Here is a 14,504-nt window from a genome sequence, read left to right as displayed (position 1 = left end):
GAACTCAGAAGCAAACTTGCTACAGTACCTTTAAAAAAAAAAAAATTTTTTTTGGGTTTTCTTTGTTTGCTTGCTTTGATTGGGTAGAATTAATTAGGTCCATATTTGGTTTGCTTTGTAGCGAACTAAATTCATACACTATATCCCTAATTCGTCTTTTAAATTCTAGTTTCAATTTCTTGTTTGTGTGCTATCTTTGCTTCATTTAACATTGCTAAAGTGTTATTTGCTTGTTCCTACACTTTAGTTTATTGATTTCTAGCAATACACCTTTCTTATTCTTGCATTGCCATTCAAACATTGTGATTTCTTGATAGAGTTTGTGCATTACTTAATTATATTCTTTGTTTTTCCTAACTTTCTCTTGACTTTGGTAGCAACTTTGGGATTCTGAAGTGCAATTATTCAAGTGGAAAGAGTGGTAAAAGGCTGGAGTGAAACCCACATATTGAAAAAAAAAAAAAAAAAGCCAAATAAGGAGAGAAACACGTGAGGGAGTGATAAACTAACTATTTCCTTAGTTTTTGCAATCTTATTTCAGGATGTCTAATTCATCTAGAGACAAGGATAATAGCCCTCTCAAAGTTGAAGATCCAAAACTACAAGCCTTTCTAGATGCTTTCTCTGGAGAAATGGGACGAATCACTAGGCTTATGGAGAGCTTTAATGACAGACTGGAGATTCAAGAGCAAAAGACAGAAAGACATGACCCTAATGCCACAAGGAGGGGTGCAAGCACTTCCAAAGAGCACTCTAGACAACCTTGGCATGAAGAGTATGAAGAAGAGGATGATGAATGGCATAGAGAGCCTATGTGGGCAAGAGGAGGTAGAAATAATAGAGGAAGAGGAAGAGGGATTGGTAGAGGCCGTGTTTACAGAAATGAAACTTACTATGGAGAGGATGACGAAGAGGTTGACACACCATTAGATGGTAACTTGGGTAACATCAAACTCAAGGTGCCACCTTTCAAAGGCCGAAACAATGCAGACGAATACTTGGAATGGGAGAGGAAGGTCGAGATGATCTTTGAATGCAACAGGTATACTGAAGAAAAAAAGGTGAAAATTGCAGCCTTAGAGTTCCAAGACTATGCTCTATTTTGGTGGGATCAACTTAAGCAGAGTCGAAGAAAAGTGGGAAGACGACCTATCCACAATTGGGAAGACATGAAGGAGGTAATGAGAAAACGTTTTCTTCCTGAGCATTATTTCAGGGAGTTGCATCAGAAGCTTCATAGACTCGTCCAAGGAGCCAAATCAGTAGAAGACTATCATAAGGATATGGAGATGTGCATGGCTAGAGCACACATTGAGGACAATGAGGAAGTGACCATGGCTAGATTCCTAGGTGGCCTTAATAAAGACATAGCTGATGCATTAGAGATGTACAAGTATGATTCCATGGAGGAGATGCTGAATATGGCTATGAAGTTAGAGAAGCAGAGAAAAGGGAAGAGCACCACATCATATAGGGCTGCCAACAACAATAGCAATTCTTGGGGTGCTAGATGGCCTAAAAGGGAGGAGAAAAAGGAGTTTCAAAGCTCTACACAAAAGGGGACAGATTCAGTGCCTAAGGCATTCACGCCTAATGTGCCAACTTATTCAAAGGGTTCAAGTTCCAATACTCCTAGTAGAGACATCAAATGTTCAAGTGTCTTGGGAAGGGCCATATATCTTCTCAATGCCCTAATAAGAGAGTAATAGTGATTAGGGATGGATACACCTATTTTGAATCTGAGGATGAAGAAAACCCAATGCCACCACTTGAAGACTGCCATGATGATGATGAGGTTGATGATGAAGTTTTACAACCTGAGATGGGACAATTACTAGTTACTAGGCGAGTTCTCAACATGCAAGTTCAAGAGGAGAGCTTAGAACAAAGAGAGAATATATTCCATACTAGATGCTTGGTACTTAACAAGGTATGTCTTTTGATTATTGATAGTGGAAGTTGCACTAATGTAGCTAGTTTGAGCATGGTGCAGAAATTGGGTTTGACATGTGTGCAGCACCCAAGGCCATATAAGCTTCAATGGCTAAATGATATGGGTTCTGTAAGAGTAAACAAGCAGGTGAAGGTGCCATTTTCCATTGGAAGGTACAAGGATGAGGTCACTTGTGATGTAGTACCTATGCTAGCTGGGCATATTCTTCTAGGCCGCCCATGGCAATTTGACAGGCGAGTCCAGCATGACGGGTACACCAACCGGTTCTCCCTAGCCTATTTGGGTAAAAATGTGGTTCTAGCTCCTTTAACACCACAAGAGGTCTATTTGGACCAAAAGAGGATATTAGAAAGTTAGGGGCAGAATTGTATTCAGGGGGAGGGAGAAAATAAAGATCAAGAAAAAAGGGATAAAGAGGCCAAGAGTGAAAAGAAACAATTGAATGGCCCATTGGTGAGTGAAACACCAAGAGAGGGAAGAAAGAAACAAAACATGTATGTAAGAGAGAGAGAGATCCGTAGCAGTGTTGGTGAGGGTAGACCAATCTTAATGATTCGGTTTAAGGAAACTTTGCTTAATTTGACTGACATTGACACTTCTTCTTTGCCTCCTAGTTTTGTTTCTTTGTTGCAGGAGTTTTCTGATGTGTTTCCTGATGAAATGCCTAGCGGACTACCACCCCTAAGAGGCATTGAGCATCAGATTGACTTCGTGCCCGGAGCCACAATTCCTAATAGGCCAGTGTATAGGAGCAACCCCATGGAGACTAAGGAGTTGCAGCGCCAAGTTGATGACCTGTTGTCTAAGGGATTTGTGAGGGAGAGTATGAGCCCATGTGCAGTGCCTGTATTACTTGTGCCTAAGAAGGACGGTTCTTGGAGGATGTGTGTTGACTGTAGAGCTGTCAACAAAATCACAGTTAAGTATCGCCATCCAATTCCTAGGCTAGATGATATGTTAGATGAACTGCATGGTAGTAAATACTTTTCGAAAATTGATTTAATGAGTGGATATCATCAAATTAGAATGAAGTTAGGTGATGAATGGAAAACTGCCTTTAAGACTAAATATGGTTTATATGAGTGGATGGTTATGCCATTTGGTCTAACAAATGCACCTAGTACTTTCATGAGATTAATGAACCATATCTTACGTGCTTTTCTAGGCAAATTTGTTGTGGTTTATTTTGATGATATACTGATTTATAGCCAATCTATTGATGAGCATATTGAGCATGTTAGGTTAGTATTGATAACTTTGAGAGCTGAAAAGTTATATGCTAAACTACAGAAATGCACTTTTTGCATAGATAGGCTTGTTTTTCTTGGTTTTGTTGTGAGTGCACAGGGGATTGAAGTCGATGAGGAAAAGGTTAAAGCAATTCGAGAATGGCCAACTCCTAAATCTATATCTGAGGTGAGGAGTTTCCATGGCTTGGCAAGCTTCTACCGGAGGTTTGTGAAGGACTTCTCTACTATAGCAGCCCCACTCACAGAGGTGGTAAAGAAGGAAGTTGGGTTCAAATGGGGGGAAGCGCAACAAAGGGCATTTGATACTTTAAAATCCATTCTTTGTTCTGCTCCTATTTTAGTTTTACCTGACTTTGATAAAACATTTGAGATTGAGTGTGACGCTTCTGGTGTAGGTATTGGTGCAGTGTTGATGCAGGAGAGAAAGCCTATTGCCTATTTCAGTGAGAAACTCAATGGAGCGCAACTCAATTATTCAACCTATGACAAGGAGCTATATGCTCTAGTGAGAGCATTGGAGGTATGGCAACATTACCTTCTACCCAAAGAATTTGTCATACACACTGACCATGAGTCTTTAAAGCACCTCAAGGGACAAGGTAAGTTGAACAAGAGACATGGTAAGTGGGTTGAATTCATTGAACAGTTTCCTTTTGTGATTAAATACAAGCAAGGGAAAGAAAATATTGTGGCTGATGCACTTTCTAGGAGGTATGCTTTAATTACTACTCTTAATGCTAAGTTGTTAGGATTTGAGCATATAAAATCCTTGTATGTTGATGATGATGACTTCAGTCTTATTTGGAGTGCATGTGAACATGGGGCATTTAATAAGTTCTTTAGGCATGAGGGGTTTTTATTTAAGGGAAATAAACTTTGTATACCCAAATGTTCTATGCGTGAATTGCTTGTATTAGAATCGCATTGTGGAGGACTTATGGGGCATTTTGGTGTTCTTAAAACATATGATATACTTGCTGAACATTTCTTTTGGCCACATATGCGTAGGGATGTAGAGAAACTGTGTGGTGTGTGCATAGCATGTAAGCAAGCTAAGTCTAAATCTATGCCTCATGGCCTTTATATGCCTTTACCTGTACCTACTTTGCCTTGGACTGATGTTTCTATGGATTTTGTACTTGGATTGCCCAGAACAAAGCGTGGTAGGGATAGTATTTTTGTTGTTGTGGACAGGTTTAGTAAGATGGCACATTTCATTGCATGCCATAAGAGTGATGATGCTGTCCATATTGCTGAGTTATTTTTCAGGGAGGTTGTGAGATTGCATGGGGTGCCACGCACCATAGTCTCAGACCGTGATGCCAAATTCCTTTCTCACTTTTGGCATGTTTTATGGGGTAAGCTTAGTACAAAGTTGCTGTACTCTACTACTTATCATCCCCAAACGGATGGACAGACTGAGGTAGTTAACAGAACTCTAGGTACTTTACTTAGAGTGGTGGTTGGTAAGAATCTGAAAACTTGGGAGGATTGTTTGCCTTTCATTGAATTTGCTTATAATAGGTCTATACATTCTTCTAGTGGTTATAGTCCATTTGAGCTTGTGTATGGTTTTAATCCTTTAACTGTACTTGATTTATCTCCTTTGCCTTTAAGTGAAATTGCTAACTTAGATGGTGAAAAGAAGGCTGAATTGATCCGGGAGATACATGCTAAAGTTAGGGCTCATATAGACATGAAGAACAAAAGCTATGCTGACCGTGCCAACAAGGGAAGGAGGCGTGTGGTATTTCAACCTGGCGATTGGGTTTGGGTGCACATGAGGAAGGAAAGATTCCCAAACCAAAGGAAAGGAAAGCTTGCTGCCCGAGGTGATGGGCCTTTTCAAGTGTTGGAGAGGATCAATGACAATGCCTACAAGATTGATCTACCAGGTGAGTATGGCGTGTCTGCTACCTTTAATGTTTCTGACCTTTCTCCATTTGATTATGATTCAGATTTGAGGACAAATCTTTTTGAGGAGGGAGGGAATGATACGGATCAAGGAAGCAAGGTGAAGGATCCTCTAGCTCTACCCGTGGGGCCAATCACAAGAGCTCATGCAACCAAGCTACGAACAGCCTTGAATGCATTTGCTCAAGAACAAATCACATTAGAGCTTCAAGATCATAATTATGCAAGATGTGAGATTGAACTTGAAGAAGCACCAAAGCTTGTCATGATGCTTGAGGCGTGCAATGAGGCTGCCATTTGATGCATTTTACATGATTCTATACTTAGGCAAATTTAGGAGGTTGTTATCTTATTATGAGCTTAAGTATGGGTTGTGTAGGGCCTTCGGCCCATTTGCCCTATTTTGTTTAAATTCTTTTAGTGGACTTAATTAATTAAGTGTAAGGTTGGTTGGGCTTATTTTCTAGAGTAGGGCCAGCCTAAGTTAGTTAATGTTTAAGTCAGGATTGTTTTAAGTAGTTAGCTTGGACTTGTATTTAATTAAGCCCATTTGGGCCACATTAGGGTTAGCTTAGGTTACTTATATTGTTGTAAGAGTTGCACAACAGCCACCATTGAATTGAAATCAAAACAAAACGTTTTCTTCTTGTTCTTTCAAGAACAGATTGTGTTCTTCATAGAACCAAAATATCCTTAGTAGTTAAGCTTGTGAGTTCTACAAGATTAATTGCACCAAGAATTTCAGAGTTGTTTTCAAGAGTACTTGAAGGTAAGTTTCTGATTCTTGTTCTAAATTCCTTGCTTTCTCTCTTCAAGAGTACTTGGGGGTTATAGGGATTGTCGGGTACTTCCGTGATTGCATGCTTTCCGCTAGATCTTCCTTGTTGATTTGCAAGAGTACTTGTTAATTGGCTAGGGTCGTATCATAAACCATCTATGTTCCATTCATAGATTGTTGAAGCATTATATTTAAATTGAGATATAGTGTTAGGTTTATCAATAATGCCTAAGTCGGGTGCCCTATTTACTATTTCTCGATGATGATTTATAGGATTTAATTCAAATTGTTTAGCATCTTCGGAGTCAGGTTCGCTGCCATCAGAGTTGATGTTTTCTTCTATAATGTTTATATTTCTAGAGGCTTCAGTAGTGTCAGGAGCTACATGTTGAGTAGTTGCTGAATGAACCTCAAGTTTACTCAATTGATCTTTTAATTTATTTACAAATTCTTGTTTACTTGATTGAGAAATTTGATAAGGTTTAAACATGTGAGTTTTTACAGTTTCTTTTCCTTTTATGGTTTCTGATACTAAAGGTTTATCTTCTAGCATATGTTCTATTCGTTTTAATTGTGAGTTTAAACAAATTAAACTTGCATTACTAAAGTTATTTTGTTCAATTACCTTTTTATTTACATCATTATCTTGAGCAATTTTATAAGGTGCACAAATAATTTCATTGTCTTGATATTTTAATTTACTAATTGTTTAAGGAGGAAAATCACTTTTTAATGTTTGATCATTTACTATCCATTCTGGTCTTTTATCTCTTATAGTAATTGGATTTACACTTTTATCAGATTTATTTTCTTTAATTAATTTATACCATTCAAAGAATTTAAGTTCAGTTTGGTTACTTAATTTATAATCTAAATATTCATATTTTAATTCTTCAAAAGAGAAAGTTTTTAATATCTTTTTCATTTTAATTAAATTTTTGGTTTTAGATATTTCTTTGATTAAGCTTTTCTCAATATCATCTTTACTAAGAACATTTAATTCTCTGTTTATATCACTAACATTTTCAGTTATAGCTGAAGCCGTTGGTGATTCTGGAGATGTATGAACTAAGTTGGACTGTTGATTAACATAATTATCTATAGGATTATAAACTGCCTGTGGGATAGAATGACTATAATCGACTCCTTTCATTTTATTTGGAATATCCGAAGTGGAATACCTAGGTTTTACTAAAGTCTGAATAATAGGTTTATGCTCAGGTTCTTTATATTTAGCATAGATCACAGAAGGTATAGAGGAACTTGGTTTATCATTTTCATCTGTTGTCACAGAAGAAAATGACCTTGTATACCTCATACTTTGACTACGATTAAATTTTAATGTTACTTTACCATCTTCAAATTGTTCAATTTTTTGTAAATTGACATTTGGTTTTACTGGTTCTGGAGCAGGAGGAGGTACGACCCCTTCCAATATCCATTCATTTGGAAGAGTAATATCTTTCCATTGAATAGTTTTAGGAATTACTGTGTTAGTTTTAGTTAAGTCTGTTTGCAAAAATCGGGTTTCACCAATTTTAGGTTGTAACTTATATTTAGTTCCAAAAGCTGAATTCATTGCTTTATAATGAATTTTATATATTAAAGCTATAGGAATTGATCCTTGCTTCATCTTATAATTATGAGTTTTAATTTCCAAAACTATACTTTCTAAAATATTTAAATCATTTAATGAGACAGTCATATCTGGATAGACCTCAAAGGAGATCGGTCCTTCACTTAAGCTAGTTTCAACTGATCCTAATAAAGAATCTTGAAAATTTAAAAATCTAGCATCTCTGACTACTGCAAGAATACTAGTATTTAATCCTTCTCTGGTTAAAGGTTTTATTCCTACTTGAATTAACCCTATATGAATATATTTATATTTTTTACTTTTATGATGTTGCAAAGTTTTAGAAGACAAAAGAGTTATCCTTTCAAAGGGTTTACTTAATTGAAAATCTCTTTCTTCGGTTTTAATTACATAATCTGTTTTAAATAAATTAAATTTAGAAACTTTATATATTTGTTCTTTATCAACTTTAGGAATTTCCCATTCATCAATTGCTTTACTAAAATCTTGCAAAATTAATTCATTTCTATTTATGACTCTTTTAATTTCTGAGTTATCGGAGTCTTCAGATCTATTACTACTAGCCGATCTACATAAGAAAGGATCCATTTTATAATATACGATAAAATTTTTTGACTACCTAGTTATACCCTTCCTGGTTATACCCGCTAGATGCCACTCACATAGGACTTACTCATGGGTTCAGTAGGCGTGGGTTCAGTAGGCAAAGCCAAAACCTTTTATTATATATCATAAAATGAAGACTTTTTTATGTATCTCTACTACGTAGCACTAAATCTAATGGCTCTGATACCAACAAAGACTTGCTTTATTTTTTCAACAAAGACTTGCTTTATTTTTTCAACAAAGACTTGCTTTATTTTATTATCAACAAAGACTTGCTTTAATTTGTCATAAACAAAACCAACAAAACCAATAAAAACATAACCAATAAAAAGATGACTATGACTACTGAAATTAAATTCTAACTAAAGACTAAAGACTTTGATTTTAGACAAAGACTAAGACTAATGACTTTATGACTAAAGACTTTAAAAACAAAAGACTTATGCTTTTTAATTTTTATCGTATATAAACTTAGACTAATGACTAATGACTTTAAAGTAGACTAAAGACTGAAGAATTACAAGTCATATATATGTAGAGAGCTAAGATTATTACTAGGATTTAAATAAATACAGATACAAATATTTAAAGATAAATTATAACTGTGAACTAAAATACTATGATTAATTGGATTTATATGAATACTTATATAATTCATTAAGTATGATTTTAGGGTTTAGGCTCTGATACCAACAAAAAATGAAGACTCAAGACTAAAAATAAAGACTAATGACTAAACTAAAGAAAACAAAAACTAAAGACTTTAATGAAAACAATGACCTATGCTTTTTAGACTAAAGACTTTACACTATTGACTTATGACTTTAATTTTTTATCGTATCTTTGAAAACAAAACCAAAGATAAAGAATTTAAGACTTGATTTTAAACAAAGACTAAGAATTACAAGTCATATATATGTAGAGAGCTAAGATTATTACTAGGATTTAAATAAATACAGATACAAATATTTAAAGATAAATTATAACTGTGAACTAAAATACTATGATTAATTGGGTTTATATGAATACTTATATAATTCATTAAGTATGATTTTACTTCAGAATTAACATACAATTTACACAATATTTCTGATGTGGAAGATCAGACTAAGCTGCATCCACAGAGCATACTTATGACAAATTTAATCAACAATTTAGCACAAAGGTTTAGGGTTCCTACAACCTTAACCTAGGATCCCCAGAATTAAGTCAGAGTGTGGAGGGAGAAGAGAAAGGTGCCGTAAACACGGACTTATATTCGTAGCAGTTTAAGATAAACTACAAACTTTATTTATTTACAAAATATAAATACAAGATTTAAAACTTACAAGAGTTTTAGATTTAGACTTTCTCCAACTTGAACGTTTACAGCTTGAACTAGGAGCGAAGAAGGAGAGAGGGATTATGGTTAATTTAACTAAAAACTAAAACTTATCTTATGCCTTTACAAGGGGAGAGGCTCCCTTTATAAAAAAAAAACAAAGAATCTTCTTTCTGTTTACTTTTTACTGTTGATGCACATTACTCTGTTTGCCACGGAATTTTACTGTAGAGAAATAGTGCTTGGTCGGCCATTGGAGCTTGCCTTTTACTGTAGAGACACATGAAGGAATAAGGTTCCTTCTGCCTTTTAATCAGATGAGGACGAAGTGTCCTTCTTTTTCTTTTCTTTTCTTTTTACTTTGCTTTTTTGTTTTAACTTTGCTTTTCCTTTTTCTTTTTTGTCAGCTTTACTTTTTACTATTATTGATTGAAGAATATCATCATTGCTATCTTTACTTGAAACAAGGGAAGATGATGATGTTGACGAAGAGGAGGACGCCATGTCTGCCCATTTGGCTTTGCCTTTAATACTGGGTTTGGATGACGATTTATCTGAAGAACCTGCTGGTGGTTTACTTGAGGAGGTTTTTACTGGAGAATCTGTGGAAAGTTGCTGGAACATTTCCTGGCAAATTCTTTTATACTCATCAGGGGTTTTAGCTGCTGCTAACCTCGCTTGACACTGTGCTTTTTTGATTCCAAATGTAGGTTGATCATTTAAAGCAAGAGTTGTAGCATAGGTTAATGCAGGTGTACTAGAAAGTTTAGTTCGAATCCATTGATCGATTTTAAGTTCAGTAGTAGAGTTCTTGAAAGAGCCCCACCATTTAATCTTGTGTCGTTTTACCAACATAGGAATTTGAGTTCCTATGGCATACTGAGTGTCCAAATACCATTGATATACCCAGGGCGTAAAGAAGGCCATACAATAGTACATTAAGGATGGAATATGGGCTTCTTCAGGTCTAGGTTTATAATGGGCTTTAAAGTATTGATATAAAGAGATGATAGGAGGAGGGAGAATATCATTGGATAAACCCCTTGTTTGCCACCATTTTTTAAACCAGTTCGGAATCTTTAAATTAGTACGAAAAGACTAATCAAAATAAATTAACCACGAATGAGTAGCAGTGGGATTTTGAATAGAGAAAACTTTTTCCCATGCGTCTTTATAGTCAAAATAATTATAAGTAGTACTATGCACATGCTTATATAAAACTTTGAATTGATAGAGCATTGTAAAAATGAAATTCAGGATTTATGTAACATCCCTTCCCGGTCCACCCGTAAACCCGAATGAACCGAACCGAGACGCTACAAACTGGTTGACTTTATGACCTGTCATGCTGATATAATAATGGAGCCAGATTCTTATATCATGCTGATGCTGTTTATATTAATAATGTACTTAATATTTACAAAACATGATACTAGTTTCAAAATGAAATGGGCCCAACTGTATGCCCTGTACATGCCAAAAAAAAAAAGGGTAGACAAAAGATACACATCCAAATAAGTAGCTACCCTGAAGACTGAGTCTTCTACAGATGAACTGCAGCAGTTGCAAGCTGACTCTCTACGGTCCAAACTCAAAACCTGTGAGTTAAACAGGTAACTCGCTGAGCAAATAAAGCTCAGTGGATATCTCAACATATAAAGAAACAATTAAGCACATACATAGATAGAAATAAGCATGTAAATGCATATGGATAATTAAACATATAAGCACAAATAGCATGATCATTTTCCTTATACCTTGATTATCTTTCGTACTGCGTATAATACTGTATGATTCATGAAATGTTATGTCAAGATATCTGTATGGCTCCATAAGGTTATAGTGAAACCGAAGTGATAAGAAAAACTGTATGAAACTGGATGAATACTGTATGCTTGGCTGCTATGGCCCGTATATAATCATATCCACTCAACGGCCTGTAGCCGGAGTATCAAACTGTATGGGGTGCAGATCTGCTATCCTATGTCGCGACATAGCCTTATCTACATGGTTTCTGCCTAAACTCAATGGAGCCTAATGTTGGTATGTCAATAATATAACAACAACATCATATTCATAGTTCATAACTTCATAATTCATAATGTTTATTTGATTTCACATCATTTGTATGCTTGCATGTTGTTTTAATACATGTTCTAATGTTGTATTTTTGTTGTAAAATGATTGGAAGCATACAAGTTGAGCAAAGGAATCCAATTGCATAGAAAATAAAGTCCAAAAGTGCATGAAAGCCCAAGTCGCGAGCGCGCCTTGCAAAGTCGCGAGCGCGTAATGCACACCTGAAGGTCAATGAGTTTCCAGGTGAAAGTCGCGAGCGCGCATTGCAAAGTCGCGAGCGCGAGATGCAAAAATGAGAGTCTGTGTGTTATCGGGCCCAAGTCGCGAGCGCACAAATGAAAGTCGCGATCGCGTAAAGCACCAAATGAGAGTCAGAGAGTTTTAGGTAAAAGTCGTGAGCGCGCAAATGAAAATCGCGATCGCGTACAGTGCAAAATGAGAGTCAGTGAGTTTCAAGCACAAGTCGCGAGCTCTTCATGCAATTCGCGCGCGCGCGTCGCGTTTTCCAGCCTGCACAGTCTGTACTCTTTTAGTCATATCTCTCAATATAGAACTCCGATTTGGATGATTCAAAAGCCCATGTAAAGATAACACATAGAGGAACAAATAACTCTTCTATAACACTTCATAATTCCATCATTAAATGGGGTCAAAATCAAGATGAAATTACTGATAAATTTTCAGCAAAACCTGTTTCAACATAAACTCACTATTTACTTCATTTATTCAATACTTCCCCTGTTTCTCCCCTGTTTTCTCACCATTACCAGTCCTCCCACTCAACATGAAGCAATATTGTCTCATTAGCAACACACCACACAATTTCTCATGCAAAGAAAATGGTAAATGAAAAGAGATATCAAACCTTTACTCCAAAAAGCTTGAGCTCCTCTTTAACTTCCTTTCTCTACTACCTTTGAACTCCCTTCTCCTATACACATCGGAATTCTTATAACTTATCTACAATATAGCTCAATTAGAGGTTGAATAATATAAAGCTTTAAGAAATTCTACTTACTTGGAGAAAATTGAGGTTGCCTTAAACTACCATGAAAATGGATGGAGAAAGGAAGGAGATGAAGAAGATGAAGATAAGGATGAAAATGGGAAAGTGAAAATGATTATCACGGGTAGGCCATCAAGATATCAAGACAATTGATGTGAAACTTCCTAAATGGTACCTCAATTGTCAACAGGTTACTACTAAAGACCCAAGCTTGGTCTTTTAGTGCAAGTAAATCCTCACCCATATGCTTTGATCTTTTTCTCTCAATCAAGTAAGTCCACTTATGATCCCATTCTACCCCAACCGGGTTTGGTCTGGCCCGACTCAACTCGACTCTATGAAAAGACTCGACTCAGTGCTAAGACTCGACTCGGTAGGATGTCACAATTTACTCAATAAAAAATTAATATCTAAATCTAGAATCCCATGGTCTTGTGCAGCTTTTTATGTCAATAAAAATGCTGAAATAGAACGAGGTGTTCCCAGATTAGTAATAAATTATAAACCATTAAATACAGCTTTAAAATGGATAAGATATCCAATTCCCAATAAAAAAGATCTTTTAAAGAAATTATATAATGCAAATATTTTTAGTAAATTTGATATGAAATCTGGTTACTGGCAGATTCAAATTGATCCTAAAGATAGATATAAAACAGCATTTACAGTTCCATTTGGTCAATATGAATGGAATGTAATGCCTTTTGGACTAAAAAATGCTCCTTCTGAATTTCAGAGGATTATGAATGATATTTTTAATCCTTATTCTAAATTTTATATTGTATATATTGATGATGTACTTATTTTTAGTACAACTCTTCATGAACATTTCACACACTTAAAAACATTTTGTATGGTAATTCGGCAAAATGGTTTGGCCTTAAGTAAAACTAAAATGGACTTGTTTAAAACTAAAATCAGATTTTTGGGTCATTATATTGAGCAAGGTAAAATTCAACCCATAGAAAGAACTTTGGTATTTGGAGAAAAATTTCCAGATGAAATTACTAATAAACTCCAATTACAAAGGTTTCTTGGTTGTTTAAATTATGTCATTGATTTTTACCCTAATTTAAATTGTATGTTAAAATTACTGCATGATCGATTACGAAAAAATGCTAGTCCCTGGACGGATAAGCATACTCAAATAGTTCAAAAGATAAAATCTTTAGTAAAAGAAATACCATATGTATATATTCCTAATCCTACAGCATTTAAAATTGTTGAAACTGATGCTTCGGATATAGGATATGGTGGTATTTTAAAGCAACAACTTGATGGTAAAGAACGTATAATCCAATACACTTCAGGCCATTGAACTCCCACTCAACTTAACTACTCCACTATTAAAAAAGAAATTTTGAGTATAGTAATATGCATAAATAAATTTCAGTCTGATTTATTAAACCAAAAATTTTTATTACGTATTGATTGTCAATCTGCTAAAGATGTTTTACAAAAAGATGTTAAAAATCTTGCCTCTAAACAAATTTTTGCAAGATGGCAAGCATTATTAAGTATTTTTGATTTTGATATTGAATTTATTCCTGGTCATAAAATAATATTCCAGACTTTCTTACTCGTGAATTCTTACAGCACAATGGGAAAGAAAAAGGACAAGGGTAAAGCCATTAAAGAGGACTCTGACTCACCCACTAAAGCTCTTTCAGGGCATTCCGAAGACCTCACTAAAACCTCAACTTTAAACACTAAAACTTCTAAAGATCTTCAAAAATGGATTGAACAACTCAGTCAATCCCCGGAAGTTTTAAAGGCGTTGCAAGGTATAGCATCTTCTTCCACAGAGGATGCAGGTATGTCTTCTAAACTTAAAACGATCGTACCCGTTCATGGTACGGCTAGTCTGTCTCAAACGGTAGGCAGTAAAGACTTATCAAATCAGTTAATGGCTGTGGATTTGCCAAAAATCCAGTATACCACTCAAAGTATACATAAATGGTTTGTTAAAAATATTTTTGATTATGAAATTGAGATCGAG

At 35.4% G+C, this 14,504-nt stretch overlaps 1 pseudogene; it reads left to right on the top strand.

Moving 5' to 3' along the window:
- Positions 1-653: 653 nt before the first annotated feature.
- Positions 654-6,288, top strand: LOC149493702 (uncharacterized; annotated as a pseudogene).
- The last annotated feature ends 8,216 nt before the right edge of the window (positions 6,289-14,504 follow it).

Source organism: Jatropha curcas, chromosome 9 (genome assembly GCF_041381405.1).
Source record: "Jatropha curcas cultivar XTBG-Jc1 chromosome 9, XTBG_Jcur_1.0, whole genome shotgun sequence".
NCBI classification, from domain to species: Eukaryota; Viridiplantae; Streptophyta; class Magnoliopsida; order Malpighiales; family Euphorbiaceae; genus Jatropha; species Jatropha curcas.
Note: the sequence above shows the minus strand (reverse complement) of the source record. Positions and strands in the feature narration are given on the sequence as shown.